The 15,143-nt window shown below is 41.6% G+C and overlaps 1 pseudogene across 1 annotated transcript; it reads left to right on the top strand.

The window, feature by feature from the left end:
* Positions 1–936: 936 nt before the first annotated feature.
* Positions 937–6,613, top strand: LOC146238106 (uncharacterized; annotated as a pseudogene). The gene is made up of 2 exons (XR_014740604.1): positions 937–5,569; positions 5,646–6,613. The product of XR_014740604.1 is annotated as an uncharacterized LOC146238106 (transcript).
* The last annotated feature ends 8,530 nt before the right edge of the window (positions 6,614–15,143 follow it).

Genomic DNA, 15,143 nt, shown 5'->3' with positions numbered 1-15,143 from the left:
TTGCGGCTTAACGTTGACTGGGCTATTGGGTTGGAGTTTAATCATAATGAAAATAAATTTACTATTTTAAATGTGTACACACCATATGAATCCTATGACCATGAGGATGAATTTCAGAACAGGTTAGCTTTTATTCAGTCCTTCATAGAGGACAATAGTTCATGTTGTCATGGGTGATTTTAATGCTGACACGTCAGAGAAGTGTTTATTCGCACAACATCTGCAGCAGTTCTGTAATGAAACTAAATTAATTATATCAAGCGTTATTGCCTGATACAAGTTTTACCTATGTAAGTGAAGCGAGGCACACAACTTCCTGGCTAGACCATATTGTGACCACAGCCGATGCTCATGACTCACTGGAAAGTATAGAGATATATTATGTGCTGGCCACCACTGATCACATACCAGTGGCTATGCTGCTAAATGTTGAGAGTGTAACCTTGTTGGCCAACAAGGGTAATGCTGCTCCCTCAAAAAAACTGGACTGGTCAAAATTGACCAAAGAGGTCATGCACAGATATTCTCTATTGACTGACAGCTTACTTAGTGATGTTGAATTGCCTAGGGATGCCCTTATGTGCACGGATATAAACTGCAAGGATAAACATCATGCTGAAAAGCTCCGTGCCATGTATGATGATATTTTCAAATGTCTTTATGCTTCCAGTAAACCTTTTATGAATCACAAGAGTAGGGTCCCTAACACACGGCCTGGCTGGATCGAGTTTGTGTCTGAGCAACATGCTGCTGCTAGAGAAGCCTTCAGAGTCTGGTCAGAGGCAGGCAGACCCAGACAGGGAGTGCTGCTTGATAACAAAAAACTCACAAATGCTAGATTTAAATATGCACTCGTTTTATTAAGAGAAATGAAAACACAATGAGAGCAGACTCGCTGGCCAGAAAGATGCAGAATAACAATCTTACTGACTTCTGGAAGGAGGTCAAGATCATAAATAATAACAGAACTCCCCTCTCTTCTGATATTGAGGGGGTCAGTTGTCCAGAGAAGATTGCTGATCTATGGCATGAGCACTACAGTAAACTATTAAACCCTTGTGCTGCCTTCGGGTCACATGACCAAAAGGTTCATAACGAACCATCGTTGTGTTTACCCAATTTTACCCAATACAAAAGCAAATAAAAATAATATTCTTTTAACCTTCGCAATGTGGGGGGTCTGAGACAGCCCAACGGTTAAAAGAAAATGCTTCACTTTGTTTTTGTATGCGGTAAAATTGTCACAAACGAAGGTGGGTCACAATGACTGATGGGTCAGAATGACCCGAGGAGAACACAAGGGTTAATTGTGTTTAAAGTAACACAGTGATAATTTATAATGAATATAAAGGTATCTCTGCAGACTTGATAGTTAGATCAGTAGATATTTATGATGCCATCCACATGTTAGACAATAACAAAGCTTGTGGTATGGATTGCATTTCTGCAGAGCATCTAAAAAATGCCAGTTATAGACTCAGTCCATTACTAGCCATGTGTCTCATTGGAATTATGGTTCATGGTGTTTTACCGAACTCTATTATGTCAGTACTGTTAGTGTCTGTTGTTATAGATAAGGCTGGTAAACTGAACAGCATAGACAACTATCGACCCATTGCATTGGCCAGTATTTTGTCTAAAGTGTTTGAGAGAATTATTTGATTGAAATTGGAAATGTATATTCTGACTGCAGACAATCAGTTTGGTTTTAAAATAAAACATGGTACTGATCTCTGTATCTGTGCTCTGAAGGAGATTGTCTCTCGGTACACAAGTCTTTATTCAGCTGTATTTTTATGCTTTATTGATGCTTCCAAAGCTTTCGATTGAATTTGTCATGAAAAACTGTTTATGAAGCTGCTAGCGAGAGGTGTCCCTAAACCTCTTGTGAGGATATTGTTGTGTTGTGGTATGCCAATCAAACTTTTCATGTTAAATGGGACAATGTTGTATCAGCTCCTTTCCATGTTGGTAACGGAGTTTGTCAAGGAGGAATTTTATCTCCCTTTTTGTTTAATGTGTATATGGACGACTTATCAAGCCAGCTGAATAAGACAAATACAGGCTGTCTTGTTGGTGAATCTATTGTCAATCATCTGATGTATGCAGATGATCTGGTCCTACTCAGCCTGTTGCAACAGATGCTGAGGGTGTGCTCTCAGTATGGCATAGATCATGATATAAAAGCCACATAATGATAGTCAGAAGTAATCAGGACAGGAAATTAACCTTCCCTACCTTTTATTTATCTAGCAGTCCCCTCGGTGTTTGTGAGGAAATAATATATCTGGGCCATGTCATTTCTGATAATTGGACAGATAACAATATATATTGACAGCACTGTAAAATATATTTTCAGGCCAATATGTCATTCAGGAAGTTTTTTATGTACTCAGATTCAGTTAAATGTTCCCTGTTTAGAAGCTACATAACACCATTGTACACTGCTCATTTGTGGTCTATGTACAGGAAAAGGAGTATACAGATACTGAAAGTAGCCTACAATGATGCTTTTGGATTGCTACTTAATGTGCCTAGGTGGCATAGTGCTAGTCAGTTGTTTGTGTCTAAGCACGTACCAACCTGTAAGGCACTCTTGAGACAACTGATGAATGGTTTCATGTGTCGACTGGACAAGTCTGAGAACTGAATAGTAGAGGCTCTGGTCAACCCTCTAAAGAGCTGCTATCGATTTACTTGGAACTTAAGACGAGATTGGCACAAAAGTCTTCATACTTTTTAATACACTGTATTATCGATGTTTTATCTTTTTGTTTTTCTCTCTTTTTTATAGCTCTATGTCTGTTATTTTATATGGAACTTGGCTTCTGAAATAAAGATTTATATATATATATATATATATATATATCAATGTTTCAGGATTTGTATAACTTTTTACCATTGCATACAAAATCGGAAATGCAATACCAACAAGATCAGCTTTTGTTAAAGTGTTTCTTTGCCTTTACTATCAATTAGTAATAGTAATCGAAGGGTTCTAGGGGCTGCCATTGACTTCCATGGTACTAGAATAATAACTAGAGAGCATACAATTTCTGGGGAAATTGTGAGGGTGTGCTTGCGGCTGCCCCAGCTGCCCATAGTCTTCTGGTGTTTACATATTTTAAAAAGCATTTAAGTGTATGACTGCAGTTCTGACCATTGTGTTCCCTTGATAATAAGTTTGTAAAAATTACATGCATCACTCAGATGGAGGAGAGGTGATACTGGTTGGTTGGAAGAGAAGGAGGCCAAATGTAGCTCATGAAGATGCAGCGCTAGGTAACTTATTAAATTGTAATCAGATAAACAACTTGTTGGTTTCCCAACAAGAGGAAGACACAGCATCTGCTTCTTCAACTCCTTAATCCTCTCAGGGCACCTGTTGCACCGGGTTAGAAAGACATCAGCATAATGTAGCTAATTTTACACAATACGTTAGGGATTAAAAAATAAACACCCATCTTTGCTATATTTAAAGGGTCAATTGTAGGATATGGGACGTCAATATTACACTTAGTCTAATTATGTGTAGGACCGTGTTTCTCAAGTGGTGGGTCCCGACTCCCGACCCAAGTGGATCGCAAGCTGGTGTAGGACTTATTGATTCATAAAACCATCTAAACTCCATATATCAATGTTTTCTGTTATTTAAAAGCAAGCTCAGACGTATGAATGGAAAAGGTATCTTTGTAAACCATCCTGGTCTGTTGTTATGTGTAAACCGAACATTTCACTTAGCTACTTGACTTTAAATAATCACTTTGTATTCTACCAAAGACAACAAAGTTGCCTAGACTAGCTAGATTCTTTTTTAGCTAACTGGCTACCACTACGGCACTAGCTGGTGGCTGGACGATTTGTACGGTACCTCCCAGAAGAGGTCTGGAACGGAAGACTAACTAGGTAGCAAGTTAGCTGTAGCTAGGTCTAACACTTGGTAACACTGCAGATAGTAGCAGATGTGCTGGGGTAACAGCTAGAGCTAACTCCTCTGTGAAATAGCAGACCACTGTTTCCGAAAGTAGATCTACTAGCTTAGCTCTAATAATATCAGCGTAGTAGCAATAGAGCTATCATATTTAGCTAGCTAGCTACATTTCACAAACGTGTTTCATATCACAATGTAAAACGAAAACATTTGGCAGACTGGTGTAAAAATCTTCTAATCTCTATGACAAATGTCATTGCAAGTTTTTCCCTTCTCGTGATATTTTCAGGCATTTAGCCTACTCATATTGCATTCATTAATTAATAAAGAACCCCCTTTGAAGCTTATTTTAACAACAACGTTACCAGCAGTAGTGTAAGGGGCCCCATTATTGTCTACTCTAAATCTCCAACGTTCGGGGCCCCATTATCGTCCACCCTCGAGATGAGAACGTTTTTACCGTTAATTTTCAGAAGACGGTTTGCTGCAGCAAAAAAAGTAAGTAACTCTCCGATATCGATACATCTTATATTGTCTCTATACCAAATTACAGCCCCCTACATGAACATATTCATATTTAAATACACAGTTAAAGACGTATGTTGCTAGCCAGCTAGCTAGTTTTAAGACCATGTCAGATTTGCGATTGAGCTAGCTACAAAACGACGGTCGAAAGATAGTCTAGTTAGCCTAGCGGGTAGTTAACCAAACTGTCAGTTGTCAACCTCGACCTAATTGTATATCATATCATCTACTGGGTATCTGACAACTGCCCACTTCAATAAGAGATCCAGATGATCCATTTTCTTACCTATTTTGTAGACTATCTTGCTCTAGTGAATATGATGCCATGACAACATTTGGATTGGCGTTTTTCTCGCAGCTATCTGCTACTGAAAGTTTTAACAAGGCACAACCTAGCGCTAGGTTACAATGTATCCCACACATTCAGTCACAAGGATTTCAACCAGGTTACAGCTGGTGTGTTCTGATTACAGGCATTACTATTGGATTTGGTTTTAAAAGACGAGAATATCAATAAAATAACAACTGATACATGCCATTTTCTGTCAAGCACATGACAATGTTGGTTAAGAGTGTGGTATAGGCTACAAACGTATTAGTTTTATGTAATATATATTAGAGGTAACCTATAGACAATTTAGTAATAATAAGTATTCATTTTCTTCGAATTAGAAAGCAAGCATTTTGTTTTAGACATCAACTATTATTAAAGCTTATCATAGATAGCTCTATTCATATGACTGTTCTGAACTCTAGATAACAGAAGTAACATAGTAGTTTCTTAATTTATGGTAGTAACAAAAGTCAACATTTGATTTAGATGAGTCAGATTAGCAAAAGGAAGCTGTGGAGGGAGGAAGACATGCTAAGAGCTCTGAGAGCAGTGGAGGAGGAGGGCGTATCAGTGAGGCAGGCAGCCAAAGTCAACAATGTGCCATGGATGACGCTGGCGGATAGGGTGAAGGGCCGGGTAACCCATGGCCACAAGTCTGGGCAAGGGCTCCTGTTAACTGACCAGGATGAACAAGCCCTTGTCCAGTACTGCCTCTACAGCGCAGGCCATGGGTTCCCACTCACCAAGGCCCAACTCCTGGCATTTGCCACCGCCATTAGGTATGTTCAATATTACATATGTACCCCCCAAAATACTTATTGTAAATCAAATTAATATATTTATATTCTGTTAAAGGAGGAAGAGAGACCCTACCGCCACCAAGCTCCTCTGCAGGAGATGGTGGCGGAACTTCCGCCAGCATCACCGTGGCATTCTCACCATGAGGGCGCCGGACAACATCGACCGAGGTCGAGCCTTGTGTGCCAGGGAGAAAAAATGTGGGGCAGTTCTACGAACTACTTGGAAAAACACTGGAAGAGAACGGGCTGAGGGAGAAACCCCGACAGATATACAACTGCGACGAGTCGGGGTTTCAGATGGACAAGAGCAGGGACAGGGTGCTGGTGAAGAAGGGGTGCAAGCACCCCTACCAAACAGGCACCCGGCACCAGGGACCACATCACAGTGCTGGCGTGCCTGAACGCGGCTGGAGGCGTCACACCCCCCTTTATTATCTATGGGAATGGTTTCCCGGGGGGGGCCTACACCACAGGAGCACCCCGAGGGACCTTATTTGGCAAGAGTCCCTCGGGGTACATCGACTCAGAACTGTTCCGGCGTTGGTTCCAGGACCACTTCATAAAACATGCCGTGAGGGAGCGCCCCCTGCTCCTGATCTTCGATGGACACAAGAGCCACCTGGACCTGGAGGTGATCAACACAGCCAGAAGGGAAGGTGTCGTGCTCCTGTGCCTGCCACCACATCTCTCCCATGTCCTGCAACCGCTCAACTGGGATTTTTTCCCCCCCTAAAGGCAGATTTTGCTAAGGCTGCCAGCAATCTCTGCCTCTACAACAATTCATTTATATTAAATAAGGCCAATTTTTCTTTAGCCCTAGGCAGCTCATACGAGCGGTGCAGAGACCGGAGATTTGTGGTTGCAGGTTTCAGGAAGTGCGGCATCTTCCCCTTCAACCCCGCCGCAGTGGACACCAGCCGCCTCCTCCCGCTGACATCACCTCCAGGTCCCACCAGAGCTCCGGAGGACGCCGCTGGACCATCTGAAGCCAACACTCCAACCCTTGCAGCCACGCCAGGAATCTCTGCCCCCCCCTGCTGTCACCTCCTCTCCCCTGGACCTCACCACCTCCCCTCCCACCTCCCATCCACTGGACCTCACCACCTCCCCTCCACTGGACCTCACCACCTCCCCTCCCACCTCCCATCCACTGGACCTCACCACCTCCCCTCCACTGGACCTCACCACCTACCCTCCCACCTCCCCTCCACTGGACCTCACCAGCTACCCTCCCACCTCCCCTCCACTGGTTGTGTCTGACACCCCTGTACTTCCACCTCCCGAAGCTCCCCGTCCCTTTGTTCATCCCCTGGGAGATCCTGGCACCCCGCAACTATCTTAAAAAACAACAGCGGCGGATGACTGTGGCTGCAAGGGTCATCACCGAGATGACTACCAGCGGCTCCTCCGGGAGCGTGAAGAAAAGGAGCAGGCGGCAGCTACCCTCAGGGCGCAAAAGGCAGAGGAGAGGAGCGAGCGGCCCCGGTTAAAGGCGGCCCGCCCCACCATCCGCCAACGGACCTCCACCGGCAGGAGGAACACCCCCGCAACCTCCTCCACCACCATCACTGGTCCTGGAACCACCGCCGGCAGGAAGAGGCCCCCCCCAGCCTCCAGCCGCCGTGCCTCTGCACCCCCCAGCACCTCTGCTCGGTCCATCTCTGGCAACACCATCGCCAGTCCCTCAGCCCACTGCCCCACTCCTGGCCACGAGGCTCCCCCAACAACAACAAGGGTCCGGCGCCCTTCCACTCGACTGCCTGCCTCTACCTTCCAACTGCCCTCCTCCACTCTAAAAACGAAAAGATCAGCGGGTAATATATTATTGTAATGTAATCATTATGTTTTGTATTAGCAGTCTAGATTTTTTTCTTAGAATGAAAACAAAAATTATTTCACGTCTCGAAACTTATAGGATCTCTAAATCTTCCTCCTGTAGCCAGTACACCTCCAACCCATCCTCCCTCCACAGCTTCAACCCACTCGGATAATCATTCATCTGGTAAAAAGTCTGAATCACTAATTTTTCTTAATGCAAAAATAGCTGATTGTTTAAAAAACGTATTTACTTTTTTTGTGTGACAGAGCCAAGAACCCGTTTCCCGCCCTGCTCGTCTTCCCAGGAACCAGCGCTCACCAGGCCTATGACACCACCAACAGGTAAGCATGTGAACCCAGTGTAGCCAATCATGTGTATTGATCTGTCACAGATGGTGTATTGAAGAGAACGCAATGAATATAGAATTGTGTAGTAAAATGTACTCCCTCTGAGGATGGGGTCAGTCTCTGTCGGTCGTGTTTGGAGACTGACCCCCCTTAAGAAAATGTTGAGGTGGTGTCATGGGTCCAGTGTGAATACTGTGAGCGCTGGTTCCACTCCTCCTGTGTGGATTGGGAGGACGAGGAGGACGAGGACTTTTACTGTACATATTGTGTTGAATGAATGAATGTGTAATTAATTTATTTGATTTGCTGTGTCTTATCATGCTTGGTTTAATGTAAACAAACAACCTAAATTATAAATGTTTAAACAAAGAGGGTATCGATACACTCATTGGGAATGATGTCCTCAGCTGAAGATGAGAGAAATAAAGAAAGCGTAAACCGGACGATCCGCATTTTCGTTGAACAGTGGTTGAACAGACACAACGGACCACCATGACTAACCTAGGTTAGTAGACTTCGTCGTCACGTTCGTCAACGTTTATCACTTTGATAAAGCTAGCCCTAGCTAGCTAGCCATGGGGAATCTCTTCCGTCTCTTCAATCATTGTTCAACGAAAATGCGAAGTTTGACGCTGCATAACATGACATGGTAGAGCTAGACTAGGCTAGAGAGTAGGCTAGCTCTGGACGTTCTGCACTGCACATAAGCCTATGGTTTGAGAGCATGTTTGAATATTAAAATAACAAAGTAGGAGTTTGTAATTTGGTATACATGCAATATAAGGTGTACACATCGTATACTTACTTTATTTCGTTGCTGTGGCAACTATTCCTTTACAAACTAGCTGAAAAAACGGTTTCGGCCGATAATCGGGTCTAGAAAGTTAGGGTGGACGATAATGGGACCCCCTGGCTAACTGCCAAAATGGGGATACATATTTTTTGGCATATCCCTATTCGTTTTTATAACCGGAATGTTGTAATATACATGTGTGAGTATATATCAAAGTACAATGCTTTGACTTGACGTTTTTAATTTGTATTTTATCGAAGTTTTTGTGAAATTTCTATCGAGCGTCGAGAGCTAGGTGGACGATAATGGGGCCCCTTACGCTAGCTATCTCAGGTGGAATCGCGATTAAAATAGTACCATCTGCTAACTGAAAATATGCCCCCAAAAACGTGAATAAACTTGACATTTAGTTAGGGGAAAATCACTCATTCATAAAAATGTCAGTGGTAGCGATCATTGTCAGTAACAAGGCAAAATGCAATATAGACCTGCTGTGTGGAGAAGCTGCCCCGGTAAATTGTAGGCTACTACTACTGTACTACTGTCTTGGTAGCGATTGCGTTGGTTTAATTCGATTTAACGTTACTTCCGTTGTACGGTCTAGGCTGAAATGAATTATTTTCATGAACAGATTGACAAAGTTTAGGCTGTGGCAATGGAGTTCAGGTTAGTAGTCACTAGTCAGATACGTTCACTTATTGAAATACTTTCGAAGTAAGGGGTAGGCGCCGAACATGAGCCGCCGTTTGACATCCTACGAGCTGTTAACAGCTGTGGAGATGTTTTTTTTAGCTAACGCTAGCGTTCTTCAAGAGACTATGCTAACGTACAGCGTTGCAGTGAGCTACACTGGTTTAAAACAACAGGTAATGATAATTTCACCAACAAATCGTTTAGTTGTAATCTAATGTCATAATAAATCCTACAACGAAAATGTATTTGTGAGGAATGTTTATTTTAACGATTGAAAACAGATGCGTCATAGACCGCAGTATGTGTTGCCCGGGCAACAGAGGCTAATGTCATGATGCGAATGCTTCAGTGAAATTGTAGACTACCGTTTCCGAAAGTAGATGTACTTCCTTAATAATATTACCTTATATTGTACATTACACATCACAATTGTGTGTCGTATCACAAAGTAAAATGAGCAAATAGTTATCACCTAGGCCTCTGTTTGTGGCGTTTCTGCAGTTGCCTTGCTGTAAAGAAGTTAGCCTAAGCCTAGCCATCTCCCAGAAGCTAACGAGCTGCTAAACTAATGTTCTGCTAGAGATAGTCACGCGAGTTTTCTTGACGTGAGTGACGTTAGTGGCGTCAGTGACTGGGACGTTAGTGACGTTAGTGGCGTCAGTGACTGTGGCTAGCAAGTTAGCCACCGTTAGCTTCACTTTTCGTCACAAAAACGTAATTTCTACTAAACCGTGCAACGGAACGTAAATCCCGATACAAGCAACTCAATCGCTACCAAGACGAAACTTTTGACACCTAGGTTGCCTATGTAGTCCAAATATTGACAAAGTTTTAGGGGTGGGAAAATAAATAATAACAAGAAAAGGCTGTTCCTGCGAAACAGCAGTGAGAATGCTGAAAACCTGAATGGGGATAGCTGACCATGCTAAAAAAGCTGAAAATAGTGAAAATTTAGTAGAAAGTTATAAGCTGAATGTCTAGTGAACATTTTAAAGGTTGAATGGTGTCTACCTGAAAGTATGCTGAAGTAGTTAAGTTTGAAAGAGGAGGACTGAAAGTATGCTGAAGTATTTAAGTTTGAAAGAGGAAGCTTTTTTAATGATTTACCATTACTTTTAAAAGGGAGAATAATTTGCACAAAAACCTTTTAAAAAAATTAAGTATAAAAGGGAGAAATACCAAAACACAGCACACATCTCCTGAAGGAGCTGAACGTTTTATATATATATATATATATATTTATTTTTTTGTTGCTAAAAATACAGAAATGAGAAAATACCCGCAAGAAAGATGAAATGAATTTCAAAAATGTGTGAGTCACACAAAAGAGGCAGTGAGGAAGCTGAACTGCATGATCTAACAAAGCTAAGAGCTAAAATAGCCTACAATGCGGGAGAAGCTGAAAGCTGAACTGTTTAACAGGAGAAGAAGTAGGCTAGCTAGTCATAACAAGAATATTATCGTTCTAACAGCTGAAATTATAGTTGGGATAGTAATAGCAGTAGCAGATGTAGCCTACCATTGAGTGCATTTACTTAACTTTCTTAGTAGGATTCAAACATACCGCAGTAGGGCCGATACAAGAAGACACTGCGACAATGTTGCAGAAGGATGATGGTGCAAGTTTCATCTGTGAAGTATTACAACGATTAATAAAAAAGAATCATGTACACGTGTTTATTGAGTAATCGCATAACGAATTACACATGTAAACGGAGTAATTGTATTATTGGCATAAACCGACAATTGCTAGTAATCGGGTTTGATGACTGATGAACTTTATTGGTTCGTCCAGACTAACATATATTTGCCTAGCATCCATACCTCAAACAAGTTAACCTTGACGGTAGGGAGGACAATAGAATGCGTCATTTTTGGCCAAGGCTAACCAACTGTCAACTACTGTGGAACGCCGGTAGAAGAAGCATTGAATCGAATGCTAAGTTAGCCTGAATGTAGCCAAGAACGCCACTGAGAAATCTGGCACCGGAATTTTAAGGTCCACTTCCTTTTCTTAGCTCTATAACTAGCGACTACTATCGAGATATTAAAAACAAACGTGCCAGTTAACATGTAGACACTTACCCCTTAATGCTATCAAATGTTGGTTGCAATACATATTGAGAAAGTGTATGAAAATAATGTTTATAGTTTTTGCTGCTTTGGCTACCTTTCATAGAAGGTCGGCACCACCGGGAGACATATCTTAAATGAAAGAGTAGGTTGTTTTCTTCAAAATAAGGTATATTTAGACCATTTTAAAACATATACACTTTGAGAAAAATCAAGTTGAAGACATGTTGATGAAAATCCCATAGGAATGCATTGAAATCTGAACGTTCTATTGAGAAAAAGGTTGGTTTTTCCCTTGTAACTTTTTCCCGCATGCAGGTGTTGTATCACCCGATGCATGACTCTCTGGATTGGCACCCCCTCGCGGGAGCGCGCGCGATTCAAAGAGTGAAATATTTCGTCTTGATATTGCATCCAAAAGAAGGGGAGACATAAGTCTCACATTATACCGTCTTTGTTGTTGAATTCAAGAGAAGGATGTCTGTTATGTGTAAAATATCAGATGCTATTTTCAACACAAAATCCTTAAAATTCGTCATTCAAACGGTATACGCGAACCAACATTCTTGCTCCACGACATCGCATTCTGAGGAAATATACCCCAGTATGATCATGATTATTGCTACACAAAATGTATTTTGTGTTGCAGGTTCAAAGTATTTCACATGGCATAGCTCTTCATACTAATGTATAGGTTCAAAGGCATGCGATTTTAATGCAGTTAGCCTGTGCGTAGGCTGGGTTACTCAGACAGGTCGAAAACAACAGCCTTCTGATGCAGAATCAGCTGTCCTGAAAAGGGACCAAAGGTTCACATGCCTAGCCTACAAAAGACAAGTACTAAAAACAATGTATCAACCATGTATCAACATCAAAAGAACCATCGAATCCTTTTTTAAGATAGGAAATATTATTCTTATTGTTTAAGTCAATGAAATAAATGAAAAAATAAAACATAATAATCCCTCATCTTCCATGGACTATTCTGTTTTCAGACCTGTCCACCCTATACATACACATGTATTGGTATTCAATTTATGCTATTAAATGTACATAATGCTGGCGTAGAAGGATAGAAACGTATGTGGGGGGAGAGCATTTCATGGCAGGTTTTCCATGGGATGTAAGTGCAATGCACCCCCTGTTAACCCTGACTAGGACAGTGTGACATGCTTGAAACTTACTGTGCTTTCCTTATACTAGTGCCCTCAGTGTACAGTAAGAATCATTTGATGCTGGGATATACAGAACAGACAATAGAGGGGGGGGTGCATCTCACGACAGGCTTGTTTCATTCCTTCTTGTCACGAAATGCACCCCCCGCTAACCCTGACTAGGAAAGTGTCACATGCCTGAAACTTACTGTGCTTACTGATACTAGTGCCCTCAGTGTACAGTAAGAATTGCAATCCATTTTGCAAGAAAAGAAATTCTATGGCAGATAAAAAGACAAGAACTACTGAAATTGCATTCATAGGTGAGGGGGAGCAACACATGGCCACTTGCAAAAGTTTAGGTATCATTTTAGATCCAAATAGTCTTAGGGTTTGTGGAAAATTACCATTAGAAACATTAACAAATGGGATCATGATCAAGATTATTACACATAGTCACAAATTAGCATTTAAAATGCCGGCGCACCTTGTAACTTTAATATAGTTAAAAATAACTTTAAACTCCACGACTGTGACTTCGATGATAACATATGGAAGAGAGTACATACTGTTGTAAGTAAGCTGATAAAACGATGTAATAATTTAGTCAGAGTTAGTGATAAAGACTCATGTCTAGGTGAGGTGTTTGAGCTACCGCCTCCATATGGGCGTGAAGTAGAAACTCCATCCTGCGCGTCTCATGATGCCGGTGAGACAACTGAAAATGACATTCTTGATGTTAGAGAAGCTAATGATTTAGTGATTGGTTTACATGAACAAGTTAGAATAGTTAACAACACTAAAATAGAGTACCAACAAGTAGAAGTAGATATAGATAAATTAACTAAGGAACGTAAAGATATGGGGCTTAAAATATACCAGGCTGAGAAAGAAATAAAATCGCTTAGAGCTAAATTAATCAAATCGACGGAAAGACAAAGTCTGGTCAACGTACGTAACATAAATAGACAAATTAAGAGGAAAGACGATCAAATAGATCACCTTAAAGCTCAATGTAAAGGGAATTTGCAAGTAGCGCATGAGTTCGAGCAGGTAAATGCAGAGCTCAAAACAGAGAGAGAGAGACTAGAGCAGAACATTCACAACTTGCAATTCCAAATGCAAGGTCTTGGAGTAAAAGATAAAAGCAAACCCCTCAAGAGGAAAGATGTAGCTTTACCGGACAAAATGACCGATTGAAATGACCAAATACTGTACTGGCAGGATCGAAGTGTTAAAGCTGAAGATCGGACCAGAAGCGCGTTAGTCTCAACGTTAGATGGTCGTGTATATAATGATAAAACTAGGCAGACCGTAATGGAGCTGACTTCGGTATTAGGGGTAAGTATGAATAAAGCAACGGAGGTAATAGATTGAGTTTTAAAAAACATATCAGGATTAGAAACAGCGTTTACCTAGCGTGTCAACGTGTAAAAATTTAACACTAGAGGCCAGACATGTATCCTTGCAGCAGATTAAAAGTAGGTTGATAGAGGAAGACAACCTCACCCTTACAACAGATGGTACAAGTAAACTGGGCCACAAATTCGGAACCGCTGGGGTTTGTTTTTCTGATGGGACTAGGCTACATATAGGTCTTAGAGAGCAAGCATCCGGCTCTGCCCAATGCACTTTCGACAATTGTTGAAATGGTGCATGATGTAGTCAACACGGTGCATGTAGAGGACGATAGGGGTGGGCTCTCAGACAGGATCTTTTCAAAAATTACTAATTTGGTAGGCGATAGAGCAAGTACTGAGAAGAAATTTAATGAAATACTCTCTCAGTACCGTATGCAAATATTGCCAGAAATAGTCGATGGTTATACTCAGTTACCTGACTCAAGTCTAAACTTGCTGTAGTCAATGAATTGTTTTTTGGGATGCATGTCATTGATGGACTGGCACATCAAACAGGTGTTACTTTAGATATGTGGGAGACATTAGTTTTTAAAGGAGATAAGGTGGGTTGCGTAAAGTAAGATTCAACCCTTAAATCAGGGAGAGAGAGCGGTACCGTGAGGCTCATCCGTTCTGTTTGTAAGACCGTGCAGGAGCGCGGCTGTGAGAAGAGTGGCAGACCCGTCCAGTTCAGAACCTTCCTGTTTAATAAGCACGGTTCTGATAATGTTCCATTGGTTCCATTCAAAGGTAACCGTATTAATGTAACATTCCATAATGCAGCAGGAGTTTACTATCTTTACCCTGACTTGTTGGAATTTACACGGTTATCTCAAAATTAGAACAGGTTAGTTCAGGCTGTCCATGCTGACCTTAATATTAGTCAGTTTATAGCAGGTTGTAGGGCATTAGGGCTCATCTCCAAACAGGTTACAGAACCATTCTGGAGAGTTCTTTCCAAGAAAGAACATGTATTAGCAATGAATGATAGGTATAGAACGCTTGTTATAAAGCTTAGAGAGTGGCAGGTAGACAGCAGGCAGTTTATGAAGGGCGAGGTCACTGTTTGAGGATGTAGACATCCACAGAGAACCCATCTTAGATAAGTTGTTGAAGTCAACGTCAGAAGAGTTTGATGCTATGACTCAATGCTATGCTATTTGCTAGTTTGCTATTTGCTATGCATCATGCTATTTGCTAGTTTAGTGAAAGTTTGCTGTAGGTTGGTAGCGGACCACTTGGAACATGGACGGCATGATGATGTGTCTGAAGAT

Source organism: Hypomesus nipponensis, chromosome 21, assembly GCF_054491055.1.
Source record: "Hypomesus nipponensis isolate SF chromosome 21, ASM5449105v1, whole genome shotgun sequence".
Lineage (NCBI taxonomy): Eukaryota > Metazoa > Chordata > Actinopteri > Osmeriformes > Osmeridae > Hypomesus > Hypomesus nipponensis.
This window is presented reverse-complemented; position numbering and strand designations above follow the sequence as displayed.